Below are 15614 nucleotides of genomic sequence, written 5' to 3'. Positions count from 1 at the left end.
CAAGGGAGCGGGTTTCACATGAGGGGGTGAGGGGAGGCTCAGGTCCCATTCCCCCGCTCAACAAACCCCTGTTCCCACTGGGTCATGACAGCCAAAGACCCAGGAGACTCCTGCTGACCAGACTCCACCCACACCCAGGGTCAGCTTACTTCTAGGCCCCAGTCATTCCCCTCGCCCTCCATTGCCAGAGGCTTCTGGCAATCTCTCTTACTACTAGCTGATAAGCTCAGCTATGCTTTTTTAGAGAATGTTTATTAACTTTAACATTAGAAGAGGGTTTTCTGATCACCTCATCTAAATAATAAGTGTAATCTCTGATTTTTTTTTTTAACCCAGAGAAACTAAGAGAAAATTTGGTTGCTAAACAGTATATTCTGAAATAATTTATTTCATGTTTTAAGAGAATGGAAACAACTGACTTCCCACTTTAAAAAAACAATGCTACTCATTTTAAAAAAAGATGAAACACTAAAAATAGAAATGTATTCTATTATAAGCCTTTGCTTATTCATCGGCTATTTCAGATTCAATTTCTATGCCTAAGGAAAAAAAAAGAATGGACATGTTTTTGTGTTTTTCCAAAATACCAGTGTTTGGAAAAGTAGGTACTTCAAAAGGCCTAAATCTTCCTAGAGCTTAAGAGCTTCACCTCATCAATGAAGACAACATGCCTCTAAGGTAGGAATCCAGAACGCCCGACTTCTCTAAACGATTCTCTAAATGACGACTGTTAAGATGTGCTGGCCCACGACAGAATTCTTAATGGGCCAGACATCAGGCTCCCAGAAAGCAGGGACCAGTCTCTTCCGCACTGTATCCAAGCAAACCTAAGCACATCAAAACTCCCAAGTGCACGATGAAAGAAGGCTCTATGAAATATGCCGTCGGGGTAGGAGTCGCCCATTTATATGGCTGTAGGGACCACATCCAAACAGAAAAACACGGGTATCCTGGCAGAGGAAAATAATGCACACTGTGGGAACTGGACACTTACACACTTTTGCAAAGAGTTATTTCTTGGTTCTTCATAGTTTCCCCACTACTGCAAATGTGGTCTCTGTTTCATTCTGTTTGGTGCTGGTACCCAGAAACGCAATAGATTTCTGTAGGGTGACTTTGCCCTCCAGCAACCTTAATTCTAGGGACATCTCCTTAGATTTTTAAAAGTATTTTCTCCATACATAAGCATCCTGACTATGGATCATGGTTTTGTTCCTTTCTCCCCAGTCTTCCCATCTTTGGTTTCACTTTTTGAATTTTCCCTCCAACACAGTGCTAAAGACAAGGAATGACAGCAGCTGTCCCGTTTTTCCTTACCTCAAAGGGAAAGATTCAGGTGCCCTGCTGGTTAGTGTGATGTTTGCTTTTTGTAGATATCCTTTGTTTATTTCAGGTTCTTGGTTCAGTGTGGATAAGTTATATTTTCCTAGAAATTTATGTTGTCAGAACTTGCAAAACTCTTCCCATGTGGAGATGTAAAAAAATAGGTCTTCTATGTATGATGTGTGGTATAGCCCCCTCCTCGGGATCCTTCAGATATTTTTAATAAACATCTATGACACTGGTTTTATTTATTTTAATTTAGCACAAGTTGTTCGTTCTAACCACTTACCTTTTTAATGTCTTCTACATTTGTAGTAAAGTCCCATTTTACATCCTTGAGAGGACTTGTGCCTTTTTAAGACTTATCTGACAGAGAATACAAAAGAGGGAACACAAGCAGGGGGAGAGGGAGAGGGAGAAGTAGGCTTCCCGCGGAGCAGGGAGCCGGATGCTGGGCTCAATCCCAAGACCCTGTGATCATGACCTGAGCCAAAGGCAGACACTTAATGACTGAGCCACCCAGGCGCCCCTGTGCCTTTTTCTTGATCAATTTTGCTTGGTATCTGTCAATATTACTCATCTTTTCTGAGAATGAAATCTTGGATTTGTTGGATTCATCTATGTACTTACTTGGTTTCAGTTTCATTCATTCCTTCTCATCCACACTTTCTTCTGACTGGTTTCAGTATATTTTGTCTTTCATAACTTCTGGAAAAAGATGCTTACTTATATATAGCTCACTACTTTTCATCTTTTCTGATGTATGTATTTAAAGGTACACATTTCCCTGTAAATAATACTTTAGCTACATTCTACAAGGTTTGATGTGTAGTATTTTCATTACCACTCTATTTCCCCTTTTATTGACCTACAAATAAATGCTAAAAGCATACTTTTACAAAATTTCCAAATATGTGGAGATTTTCTATTTCTTTTTATTCATATTTCCAGGTTAACTAAACTGTGGTCAGATTACCTGCTCTATATAATCTCAATCCTTTGATATTTGCTGACACTTAACTCTAAGGCCCCAGATATGGCTAATCTTTAAAAATTTTGAAGCCAAATGTGTATTAGTTGGCTGCAGTGTTTTATTTATAGTCATAGACCACATTAATTTTGTTCAAAGTTCTAATCATTGTTGATTTTTGTCTGCTTAGCTGTCAATTACTGACAGGATGTGCTGAAAGTCTTTACCAGGATTACAGATTTGACCACTTCTTGTAGTTCTGTCAATTTTTGTCTTACGTATTTTGTGATTAAGTTAGTAAGATGCAAAGTTAAAATTGCCGTATCTTTAAGCCAAATTAAACCTTGATCATTATGAAGTGCCCTTTCTCTCGATAATGCTTTGTATGTGTCAAAGCCTCTTTTACATACCAATAATACAACACCAGTTTTCTTTCTTTCCTCCCTCCCTCCGTCCCTCCCTCCCTCTCTCCCTCTCTCTTTCTCTCTGTTTCTTGGTATTAAGTAATCCTTCTGCCCAGCGCAGGCCTTGAACTCACGAACCCGAGATCAAGAGGCGCACGCTCCACTGACTGGCGCCCCCACACCAGTTTTCTTTTAATAGATTTCCTATAATACATCTTCTACCCTTTTATTTTCAACCTGTCTCCTGTTTACAGAACAAGAGTGGATTTTTTAAATCCAGACTATCTTTATGTTTTAACTGCAGTATTTAATCAATTTATACTAAATATGAATACTGATATTTGAGTTTAAATCTATAATCTATTTTGTGCTATTTTCCCATCTGTCCTTTCTTATCTCTTTTTTTTAAATCATTCCATTTTGCCCCCTCTACTCTTACAGAATACAGTTTCCATTCTTTAGTAATTACCTTTAAAAAAGAACACACAGGGTTCGCCAAGTTCAAAGTTAAACAGTCCACCCTTCCACTAACTCCATTACCCTTTTTGCCTTCAGTGTTACTGTTCTCATGTATTTAATCCTCTCCCTTTTACAGCCACCACCCCCATGCCAAATGTTACTATTATTCTTTCACACTTGTTTAGAGTGGGCCAAATATTTACCACCCTCTACTCCTCGCCTGTACAGCTTTCCTCCTTCCATTTGCCATTACTTGCCCTAGAGCATCCTCCAGAATTTCCTTTAGCAAGGCCCTGTCACTAATTACGTGTCTTGGTTTTTGCCTTAAAAGTCATCTGGGTTTTTTGGTTTTTGATGTTTTTACCCCTTTGGTACCTATATCACTACACTGTCTACATATGGGTGCCTCATCCATTCCATAAAACCCTCAGGCATCATCTTGTCCAATACTGGCTCTGGCCCACAATCTCTCCTCGAACCCCAATTAGACACGCTTCTCAGTCTATCCTCCCTAATTCCTAATTGGTCTTGGAAATTTTTCATCTATTTGGCTCTCAAAGATGAAATCTGGACATTTTCTTCTGCTCTTTCAGTTCACTTTTTCTCTTCAATCTTCTGGGTTTTTAATTACAATTATCGAGCTGCTCATGTCTAGAGGTTGTCCCTGCTTCCTTTTTAAAATTTGCGAGGTCGTTTTATAGTTTCCTTTCCTGGTATGTATGTTCGAACTTGTCTATTACTTGAACTATAGTAAGAAGCACTGTGTACAATCAGAGTCAACCCCTCCACCGTCTGGTATTTTCACAGATCTGTTTCTGCTGGTCCTCATTCACGGCACTCAGCGTTCCTTGGGTTTACTAGGGACTGCTCACTTTCCTGTGAAAATTGCACGTGGGGATTCACTAAGCCTGGAATAAAGGGGCAGTCCTTCGGAGACCTGCTCATCTGCTCCCTTGCAGGATGGCACGGGAGCACTAGAGTAGCACCACTACTCTAAAAGAATTTTAAAATCGGCTGGAGCATTTCCTTCCACTTAGGTCACGGGATCTGCATGAGGTACAACCTGTGAGTACAAGCTGGGGAATGGGCTTATTTCTGGGTTGCCTTCACCCCGAAGGTATAGCAGCCCTCTGTGGTTCCAGCTCCAAGCGCAGGCTCTTCCATCATACTGCCCACTGTGCCCAGGGATGCTCTCAAAATTCAGAGTTTGCCCCATTTACCAAAGGCCCTCAGGATTGGGCTTACTGTCCAAGGTCACGCCTTTCCCTGAGGTTTTGGCCTCCTCGTTATCTTCCAAGAGTAAATAACCTACGTGTCCATCATTAGATGAATGGACAAAGAAGAGGTGGTATACTTTATACACACACACACACACACACACACACACACGCTCTCTCTCTCACTCACACTAGAATATTACTCAGGCAAAGAAAAGAATGAAATCTTGCCAATTGTGAAAACATGGTCACACCTTGAGGGTATTACATTGAATGAGATAAGCCAGACAGAGAAAGGCAAATAACACATGATTTCACATATAAGTCATAATCTAAAACACAAAAATGAACAATCCAAATCAAACCAAACCCAGATTCAGTTAGAGAACATAGTGGTGGTTACCAAAGGGGAGGGAGGCTGGGAATGGGGGGAGGTGAAATGGGTGAAGAGAATCAAGAGGGACTAACTTCCAGTTTTAAAATAAATTAAGTCATGGGGATGTAATATACAGCATGGGGAATACAGTCAATAATATTGTACCAACTTTGCACGGTGACAGATGGTAACTCAACTTATCGTGTGATCAGTTCTCAGTGTATACAAATCACTGTTGTACACATGAAATAGAATATTGTGTATCAATTACACTACAATAAAAAAGAAAATATCCCAAGCCATTCCATGCTTTTCAGAAGGTGCTTTTTATCTGTTACGCAGCACCTGCCCTGCACCTCCCCACCCTCCCAGTCAGAAGGCTGGTCCAGACCACCCAATCAACAGAACACAGTGGCCCCCTCACTTCTTGGGGCTACTGACATTTGGCTCTGTTGTGTCAAGAGACACTGAGGTTTGGCATTCCTAGCCAAATGAAATCCTAGCCAACCAATCTCTTAAAAGAAAAAGGTGAACATCCCTGCTATTGACAGCAGGGCTGGTTATGTGGCTAGGGAGACTTCCAAATCCAGACCTGGATAGACAATCCATCCCAAGAAGAGGGGAGTCTGCAGCGTGTCCCTGCAGCACCGACCTGGGCTCTGCACACAGATTCCAGGAGGTGGGAGGCTCTCCAGATTAGAAATGTGGGTGTCAGGGCTGAATGACACCTGGTACTCAACTGTTGGCGCCTTTGTTTTTAAGAAATCCCCTTAATACTCCACATCCACTACATTAACCTGGGGGTGGGGATCTGATAACTCAGTCCCCAGATCGAGGCTCTCCCTCCATTTCACGAAGAGGAGCTGTGAGGAGGAGCTGTATTTCCACTCGGATTTGTGGTGGAGGTAACATTTGCTCATCAGCAACAAAATCTGACCCTCTTTCACGAGGCTTTTGCAAAAGCCCATCTTGGATTAACAAATTCCATGGCCAAATGCTCCTATCTCAGTGACAAAGGGGGAAGGACGGTATGAGTGAGTTTATTTCTTGTTAATAGCAATGGTAACTCAAACTTCATTCCGGTTTCTTTTTAAAGTCGGCCATTGTATAATATATTCCGAGCCCTTCGGTCCTGCTGGTGGGAGCATAAATGAGTCCCCGCACCTTGGGAAAAACCCTGGCCTCTCTTCTAAAGCTGAGCATATGCCTCCTTGAGGCTTGCAATCCCACTGCTAGGAATGGACCCAACAGCCATGTGGATAAGTGGTCACCATAGTAAGGGGCAGGACTTTATATTTCATAATATCATGCAATTTCTACCATATTATAACGGGAGCCCCCAATTATAAACTAAGTACCCATGCAGAGCGAAATGGGCACTGGTGCAAGACTCACAAGCTGGAGTACCACGCGACAATGCCAGTGAACCACCACAAGGCCGAAAGCACAGAGCACTCCCACCCCCGCGTCCAATGAAAGACCCAAGAGAGCACGGGCCGCGTGATTCCATTTCTACCTCAAGTTCAAACACGATGGAGCGAAGCTGTGTGCCAGGAACCAGCTACCCCTGGGGATGGGCCGCAGCTGGAGGGGGCAGAAGAGGAACTTGTTGGGGGATAATATTTCTTGATCTGCTGGTTAAACGGGGTGATCAGTTTGTGGCAGTTTACAACTGGGCTACAGACTCATGGCTGAGCACTTTTCTGTGTATGTAGTTTACTTTAGTAAAGAGCTTAAAAATATATATGCCCACTCTGGTGGGAAACTGTATCACCTGGAACTTGAAGGTGGAGCATCTCTGGTTCCAGGAGCATCTGTGGCCCTGTCGCTGCTGCCATCTCCCAGCCCTCTCCCAGGCATCGTGGCCTTGTTCCCACCGAAGAGGCGGGTGGCTGGGGCCAGGGGCCAGGAAGGCAGTCACCTCCTGCCCAGACCTTGCAATCCGTGGCCACACCCACTGTGCCACCCCACAGATCCACTCTTAAAAATCCAACTGTTCAGAATTAAGTCTCCAACTTCATAAACTCCCAACTTGAGAGGGAAGCAAGTTAACACAGAAAACAGTGGCTGGGCTTCAGAGTCATGGCTAAAGTTGACCTTTTCATTGTCCCTTCACCTGCCACCGTAAGACTTCCTTAAGGGGTCAATAATTCATTCTTTAGCACTGATTCGTTTTCTTCAATCACTGTAACTGCTACTAAATTCTGAAAATTACTATTTCTTTTCCAACTTACTACAAACATCGAGAAGGCAGAAAGAAACGAAAGTGTGTTCAACAGAAATAAGGCTACGTCTACTTCCTATTCAGGAGTCGTCTTAATTGAAAAGAAAACAGTGTGGATGCAGTCGGGTGGTACGTTTTAACCTCTGAATGAGAAGTTCCAGAGAAACATATCGCCTGGGCTTCGGGCAGAACAAGCGTCTTCACCCTTCCAGGGAAAATGAGTCGCCAGATGCTCCCATCACAAAGGGCGAGGAATCGGGATCAATTTTTCATTTCTTTGCCCAAAAGCGAAAGCAGGAAGAGTGGAGGAGAAACACAAGGATGGCGGTAGACCAGGAATGGACCCTTACCAACCAGACCACCTGCCTCACCCACCATCCCCCACCTCCCCTGGCCTCCACACGTCAAGTCCTCCGAGGACAGTGAACCCCGTGCAGGAGGCAGGAGGCTCCTCTCCTCAATTCCTGTGCTCCTCGAAGTCTGACTAAAAGAGAGAATAAAATGCCATCTACAAGAAAAGAATTTTCCTCCTACCACTAAGGAACACTCTTGCTCACTAAACACAAAATCCACCTCTTCTCGGAGAGAGCCAGCACATTGTTCAAAGCAAAAATAACATTTTCTTTCCTGGCGAGCGTGTTGTCACTGATACACTCAATTATTCCCCAGCCCCACCTAATGCTCATCAGGCACAGGAGAAGACCGAGGGTGTTCGCTGCGTGTTCTCCTCCTGGCACTGCAAGCAACTGGGAAGGGCCCAGCCCCAGCCAAGCACCCTGACATGGAAAGTGGGCTGTGGAGAGACAAGGAGCACGGAGATTAATATAACTGGCCTGGAGAGAATCCAAAAATCACTTGGCTTCGTAATATGTTTTTTGTGTTTATATCTGATGCTCTAGGAATCCTGACTACTTCAGGCTAAACAATAACATACACATAGAACACGAGCACTAGAAAATCCTCTCCCCATTAGCTCAGCGAGGATGGGCACCCACTGTGTGCCAGGCACTATTCCGGGCATTAGGGATACCTCAGGGAAAAGAGAGCAGACACAGCCCTGCATCAGCAGAATGGACAAAGTCAGTCATGTATGCAACATGTCTGGCTGGCGATAATGAAGAGAAAGCGACACACAGAAGTGGGACAGGGAGCAGGGATGAGGGTGGGGGATCTGCTAGGGGCTGTCACTTTAAGTAGGGTAGTCAGGGAGATAACACTTCACCGACCTGAAGAAGATAGGGGAGCAGGCCATGTGGCCATCTAAGAAACAGTGTCCAATGGACAGCAACAGCAAGTGCAAAGGCCCCAAGGCAAAAGCATGCCTGACAATCAGAGGAGGCCAGTGTGACTGGAGCAGAGGATACGACGGCAGGAGGGAAGCCAAAGTGAAAGCAGGGCCGTTGGAGGCCACTGGAAAGACTGGCCAAGGAGGGTCTTGAACAGAGAAGTGGTATGACCTGCTCTGGGAACAGACTAGAAGGCAGAGAGTAAGGGCAAAAGCAGGGACATCTCCTCAGAGCTAGTGAAGTAACCCCTGAAAGAGAGGACAGGGGTTTGGACCAGGGTGGTATCAGCGGAAGTGGTGAGAAAGGTTGCATTCTTGCTCTGTTTTGAAGGGGGAGGTTTGCTGTTGTACAGGATAAAAGAATGAGAAAGCAAGGAATTAAGGATAAACCGAAGTTTGTGGTCTGAAAGACAGGGCCATCTGGCCTAGTTTCATTTTACATGAAGAGGAAACCGAAGCCCATGAAGGATAAAAGTCAGGTCCAAGCTCACACCACTTACTTCTAGGACTAGCACCCCAGCTACTGCTTCTCCCTCTGCTCCCTCCTGCAGCTCAGCAGGAGACAATGGTGACCTCTCAGGTCACACCTGGATGCCCTCCAACTCCTCTCTGCTCTCAGATGCCAGAGTAGACAGCGCTCCCTTGGGGACTGCCAACACCAAGCACATAATGAAAACCAGGATAGACTGTTGGTGAATGAGAGCCACAGGCCCTGCCCAGAGAGGATGATCAAGTCCGTGGCTGCCATGCAAGAAAGCAGACCTGCTGTGCTCACACAGTCCCATTCTCCCCAGAAGAACCCCCAAAGCTAGACTTCTAACGAAAAACTTTAAAAGGTGGCTTGGTTGTTTAATAACATGAGGGCGGCCAAACAGATATCAGGTGTAGGCCAAGTTCAGTCCATGCAGGGCACCATCTTGGAACCAGGCTCAAGACAGCCTAAAACAGACCTGGTCCACTCACACCTTGACCAGGGTTAGGGCCTGGAATTAAAGGTTTCAGGTTAAGACGGTCTTTTATTCCAACTTTTTAGCCAGCAGATGCCGTTCATTATCACTATAATAGCTGATAACTTCCAGAACAATCTTAGTGAACCTCCTCTCCGACCAAAAAGAGAGTAAGCAGCTGCCCATCATTCTGGGTTCTTCGTTAACTTTGGTTTTACCTTATTCTACAAGGAGGACTAAGATAAGCCCACTAGTACAGCCAAGAATTCACAGTCTTCCCAAATACTCTCCAGTGATCCTTTCAAAGTTGTATAGAGTATAACAGAGCCCTGCAAATGACCCAGGAAACAACTCATGTGAGCCAAGTATGAAAACACCAAGACACTGCTATGTGTAAGGCTTAAGGACCAGCAGCTGTTCCAATCTTGGCAAAATAACGAATTTAGAAATTACAAAACTTTCTTCATAAATCAAAGTTGCTTCCCATTGCTACACAGTGGGATACGCATGTCACTCATGGCACTTAAGGGAAACACATTAGATATGTCTGGTTTTTATTTTATTTTTTTCAAGGATTGTATTTATTTGAGGGAGAGAGCATGCACGTGCACAAGCAGGGGGAGGGAGAGAGGGAGAGGGAGATGCAGACTCCCCCCTGAGCAGGGAGCCCAATGCGGAGTCTCAATCCCAGGACCTTGAGATCATGACCTGAGCCGAAGTTAGATGCTTAACTGACTGAGCCACCCAGGTGCCCCAGGTGTGTCTGGTTTTTAGATGTGGGAGTCGGGTTGCAGGTTTCAGGAGACTCGTCAGAATCTGTCTGCCTAAGAAAACACCCTCCTAGGAAGTCCCTGAGTTAATTTTCTATAATGCTGGATAGCCCTCTTGCCCAGGCTCTCCCTTAGAATTAAATATTAACTTTCCCTACAAGCCATATGCTGTCTGCCCAATACCTATTTGGCTTGGTCCGGCTGACCATTCTGATGCTGTTGATAGCAGGTTAAGAATTTCCCCCCCGGGGTAGGGACACTATCTGTGCTGCTCCCCCACCCACTTTTTTTCTTGGTATGCAATTTACGATGCACACAAAGAGGCAGAAATCAATGCTTTCCAAGGGTGGTATCTTATTAGGGTGAAGCCCATAAACTGCCACTAGCCAACTGTTTTTGACGTATAAAATGGGCATCTTATATGGTTCAACATGTTACTTCTAAATGATCAAGAACGGAAACTTGAATGTTTAAAGAATCCCAACTACCTGGAACTCTTAAAAAAAAAAAAAAGAAAAAAAGAATTCCAGCTATCTCTAGATCAGCACTGTCCAGAACTCTTGGTGATAATGGAAACTATCTAAATCTGCACAGCAAACACACAGCTCCTGAGCATGTGAAATATGGCTAGTATGACTAAGAAACAATTTTTTAATTTTACTTGATTGTACTTGTTTTAAGCTGAAACAGCTCTATATAGCTACTGTATCGGACGACAGAGTTCTTCACACAAGAAACAGGTCTCACTCATTTATATTTATAGTGTTTGAAGGCCCAGCACACAGGAGACATTTGATAAATGAAAAATACCTTCTTGCACTGAATACATTTTCAATACCCTTCTTCCTATGAAGCTCTTAATTCTGATCTTCTAGTTCCACGTCCTCCCTTAGGTAGTTACTATCCCAGCAAACGTGGAATTATCAGGCCCTGTGGGTGAACATTCAGAAGGCCACACCCACACTGCCCAGCACCTGGGCAACAGGAACTGACCTGACAGCACCACCTAACCTGTTGGGCCTCCATGTTCCCATCCACAGAATGGGAACAACCATACCTATTCTATAGAATGGGGCTGCTGCAAGGCCTAGATATGCGCCCAAGTTGTGAACTCTGATTCTCAATAGTCAACCTTAAAAACCAAGCTGAGCTCAGCTTGAGTTGTCCAATGAAGTAGGAGGCTAACTAACGAGAATATTAACAGGTATGGCGGTCTACCTCACTTGGTCAACATTTATCGTGTTACAGGTCAGGCCTTAACTACTACTGTAGGCCCTGGATGTACAGCTGGTTAGCACAGTCTCTGCCTTCCTAATTCTGACTGACCATTATTTTTTCCCTCCCAAAACAAGATTTTAGTGAACAAAAATCCACAGCCTCGAAAGAACTTGAGTCCCTGCCTAAGTGCCATTCATTAGTAAAAGTTCCCAGAGATAAAAGAATAAGAGGAGTCTGGAGTCCTGACACTTTTAAAAGGTGTCCCTATTACATAATAAGCCAATATTCCACTTAAACCACTTCCATTCAACCACTTCGACAGAATTTGGTACTGTATAATTACTGCAGCCTATTAACTTAGGAATCGTTTCAGCAGAGAGCTTAATTGCTCAAATGTGACTCAATGATTCAGGACTTATCTAAAACTCTCCCATCACCAAAAAATATTCATGCACCAAGGTACCACACTAACTTATCTCTTTATAGATGTTCAAAGGCTGATTCCTAACTATGAAAGAAAGGAGTCCTGTTACAGCATGGTGCCTACAGCTCTACCCACTGAACATTCTCTGTTTCCAAACCCCAAGACACCTTTCTTGTCCCTATCCCAGCCGCCCTGCAAGCCACATGTGCATTGCTCCAGGTAAAGGGAAAACAGCCTAGTGGGAGGTATGCCCCCACTTTTCCTCCTTTGCTTGAATAGATAGGGAAATGGCATCTCCAGAACCTTAGAACCAGAAACTTCTTTCTGGAAACAGGTTGGCAGCCCATGGTGGGGCTGACCTTTAGAAAGTTCATAAAGTAACTGAGACATCACCACCGTAAGCAGCATGCGGCAGGATCACCAAGACTTCTCTGGTGTCAGATTAAGAGGAAGTCAAGAAGAGCAAGCACAGAAGCAAAGTGTAAAGGAGGGAGGCAGAGTCAATAGGAGAATGCTTCCCAACTGCGTAGGGCGGGTGTAAAACGTGCAGCTGTCCCTCCTGAGAGTGCTGGAAAGCAGACCTGGGTCTCCAGAAACACTCAGCAGTCAGAATTCTAAAGCGATCTCTAGCTTAGGATGTTGAGGCCCTGGTGGTCGCACTTCCCCAAACTCCAAAAAATACCATCCAGATGCCCCCACCCTGCAGGTTCCAGCACAGTAAGCAAACAGTGAGGTGGGAGGTTCCCAAGCACCCTTCAAAGTTTCATTTCCTTGGTGCTTCCCAGTCTCTGCTGACCTCCGACCTCCAGGAGTTATTGCCAAACTGCCTTCTGTTTGCACAAGGTCCTAGTTTTTCCCAGCACTTGCTGAGGAGGTTGCCCTGACCCCAGGGTGAGTGGGTGGTATATCTCCGGGTTACAGATAAGGAAACCCAGGTTCAGAGAGGTTAAGGGACTTGCGCAGAGGGTCTGTAAGTGAGGGCTGGGAGTGGAATCCAGACCTTGGGACTTCTGTGAGCCCTCGGCCTGCGGTAGGCGGGCTGGAGGCAGAACCAGACTCCACCTCCCTCTCATGCCCCCAAGCCCCTAAAAACTCATCCCAGCAGTAACAGGCAACACTTGTTGGCTATTCCCTACGTGCTGGGTCTTCACAGCTTTTCTCTTAAGTAGAAATGATTGGCAGCCCCGTTTTTCAGATGGGAAAGCGGACACCTGGAGTGAGACAGCTTGGCCCAGGTCACCCTGAACGCGGCCGGGATTTCAGAAGCCCACTCCCTTAACCGTTACACCACAATGAGCTATCATTTATTATCTGTAACCTGGGGAAGGGTCCCCGACGCTTCCCGGACGCCCTACTGGAAGCGCACACCCCAGCCCGTCCTCCCTCACCCAGGGCGCGGACTGGGGAGCCCGGCGGGCCAGGGAGGGCGCCAGGCCGGAGGCCAGCGCGCTTGGCCGGCCGGGCCGGAGATGCCCGCTTCCGCCTGGGCCTGGCACCGCCGGCCCATTCATTGTGGCGCGGGCGGGGCGGGCCGGGCAGGGCCCGGGTGGCCCCGTCACCCCGCTGGGCGCCTCGCGCCGGGCTCACGGTGCCCCCGGCCCCGCCACCAGGGGGAGCAGGGAGCCGCCGCCCGCACTCCGGGAAGTTGCCACCCCGGCCGCCCGGGCGTCCGTACCCCGGACGGTCCCGGTCCTTGCACGGCGTTCCCCGCAGCCCCGAGTCCCAGGCCCGCCCTGTCGGGGGCCGCCCGCCCCCCCCGGAAGCGCCTCCAGGCCGCAGCCCTCAGGCGGGCGTGCTCGGCCCGCGGGCCCCCCATTCAATCCCGCCCTCCTCCCCCCCCGGCTGGCCCCCGCCGCCTTCCGCCCGCCCCCCCATCCCTCCAGCCCGGACTCCAGCCCGGCAACGTCATCCGGCCGCTTCCCGAAACTTAACCCCTTCCTCCGCCAGCTGTGCGCCGCCCCGCCCCGCAGCCAACTTTCTTAGCCCAACTTCGGAGCGTGCGGGCCGGCCCGACGGCCCGCAGGCAGGGAGGGGTCGCCACGTCGCACCGCCCGGCCGCCGCAGGTTTTCCCCGACCCCGACGGCGAGGGGCGTGAGGTCCACACCGCGGGGCGCGCTCGGCCGCCGCCCCTGCACGGAGTTCGCCCGGCACACGCCCCCCGGGGTCCGACCCGACCCCGAGGGTCGGCGGCCGCAGCGACGGCAGGCGGCGGGCGGCGCCGCCGGGGGAGGGGCCGCCAATGAGACGTGTCACTCGCGGCGCTGCCGGCTCCGGCCCCGGCGCCCCGACGGCCCGGCCCGCGCGCTGCCGCCGCCGCCGCTGCAGGGCCCGGCCAAGTTTCTTACCTGCAGCCGGAGACGCGGGAGGGAGAGCGAAAGGGCAGGAGCCGCCGCCGCCGCGGAACCGGGAGAGAGGAGCCGGCCGAGCCTCCGCCGAGAAGCCGCCCCCGAGCAGCTGCAGGCGCCGCGACCCCGACGCCGTCCGCCCTGTCCGCCGTCCGCTCCGGCCGCTCGCTGGCTGCGTGCGCGCGTGTGGAGTCGTGGCACTTTCTGCCTCGGAGCTGGCGAACGGCCCCCTCCGCTGGGATCACCGCCTCCTGCCTTCCCCACCCGGGCCAGCCATTCATCGAGCCGCCTCTCCCCATTGGCCCGCGCCCCGCCACTCCGTGGGTCGCTGGCCAGTCAGAGCGCAGGCGGCCGAGCCGCGGCGGCGGCCATTGGGCAGAGAGGAGGGTCTCCGCCTCGGCCAATGGGAGAGGGGAGGAGCTGCGGGGAGCCGCGGGGGGCGGGGCCGGGGAGGGGCGGGGTCGCGCGGTGCGGCGCTGGGCTCTGCGCGGGGGCGGGGCGGGGCGGGGCGGGGCCGAAACGCCCAGCCAAAGGCGGAGGGGGGGGCGCGCCGGTCAGCCCCGCCCACTCCAGGCCCGCGGCGCCTCTCGCAGTCGCTGCCTTGGGGCGGGCTCTGTCCAGGCAGGCTGAGAAAGGTTCGAATCCCGGCGGTGCCGAGCCTGCGCCCCTGAATCTCGGCAGGCCGAGGTGGCGGTGGGTGTCACCCTAAGCGCGGTTGCGCAACCCGCCAACAGCCGGGAGGAAAGCCTTATTTAAACCCAGTAACTTCCCCCAAGCAGTGGCGCCTCCAGGCCCAGGGTGTGAAGGCAAGTTCGGCTGGTGATCAGCCCCGAGAGGACGAGCTGTAATCTTCAAAGAAATGGCACTCAGTACCAGAAAGGATTTTCTTGAGCAAATGGAGGAATTGGGATCGAAAGGCCAGAAGGTGCACAAGGAGTCGAGGGTGGATGTGATTGCACCCATTTTTAGGGGTGGTACAACTGAGTACAGTCTATTTGAGTTACTCCTACAAAGCACGGCTGGCAGAGCAATAAATGTTATCCACCCTATGGTGTTTTACTCCGTGTAAGGAAGAGGGCAAGAGGGTCTGACCCAAGCAAACTCACCTGTTTCCCGGAAAACTGAGCAAATAGTACTTCATAATATGGTCTCCTCCCCTCAATATAAGCTAACTACTGTCTCTTCATAACCAAATAAGTCTTTGAATTAAGGTAATTTTAGGCCTGGTTTTTTTACCATTATATCGGGGTCTTTTAAGGCCAACTCTTTGAACTTGAGCCAAAGCCAGCTTCTTTCAAATGAAGGTTTCCAAAAAGCCAAAAGGGCTGCTGCAGCCTAATCTGCTCCACACCACTTCCCAGGCCCCTGTGGCTGCAGAATTCCGTTCCTAATATCTATTTGTTGGATAATTTCACATTACCACCCCCCCCACCACTGTACTAGTTGTTGTTAGAAAGATGTGGAAAATACAAGCTGTGGTGAGGGAGTAGAGGGGTTGAGTTGAAGTTAAACGGTTCATTCCTATTTTTAATCTCAGCAGTTCCTTAACACATTAATGATTAATCAGTGGGAATTAACCTGGATTAACTTTCAACACTCAGTCTTTTTCCAGTGGTGAGCCTCCACTCGAAATAAAAATCCAGAATCTCAG

General features: G+C 48.6%; 1 protein-coding gene across 4 annotated transcripts in view; it reads right to left on the bottom strand.

Annotated features, from left to right (window-relative positions):
• The window catches only part of RRBP1 (ribosome binding protein 1), a 64108-nt gene extending 49888 nt beyond the window's left edge, over positions 1–14220 (bottom strand). For 2 of the 4 annotated variants that reach the window (XM_035728954.1, XM_035728953.1), the window contains exon 1: positions 13964–14220. The gene's annotated coding sequence lies outside the window, so the exon portion shown is untranslated. The remainder of the gene's footprint in view (positions 1–13963) is intronic. The other 2 variants (XM_035728955.1, XM_035728952.1) reach the window with 2 other exon arrangements.
• Positions 14221–15614: the final 1394 nt, after the last annotated feature.

This window comes from Zalophus californianus, chromosome 8 (genome assembly GCF_009762305.2).
Source record: "Zalophus californianus isolate mZalCal1 chromosome 8, mZalCal1.pri.v2, whole genome shotgun sequence".
Lineage (NCBI taxonomy): Eukaryota > Metazoa > Chordata > Mammalia > Carnivora > Otariidae > Zalophus > Zalophus californianus.
The sequence above is the reverse complement of the archived record's forward strand: the minus strand, read 5'-3'. Positions and strand labels throughout refer to the sequence as shown.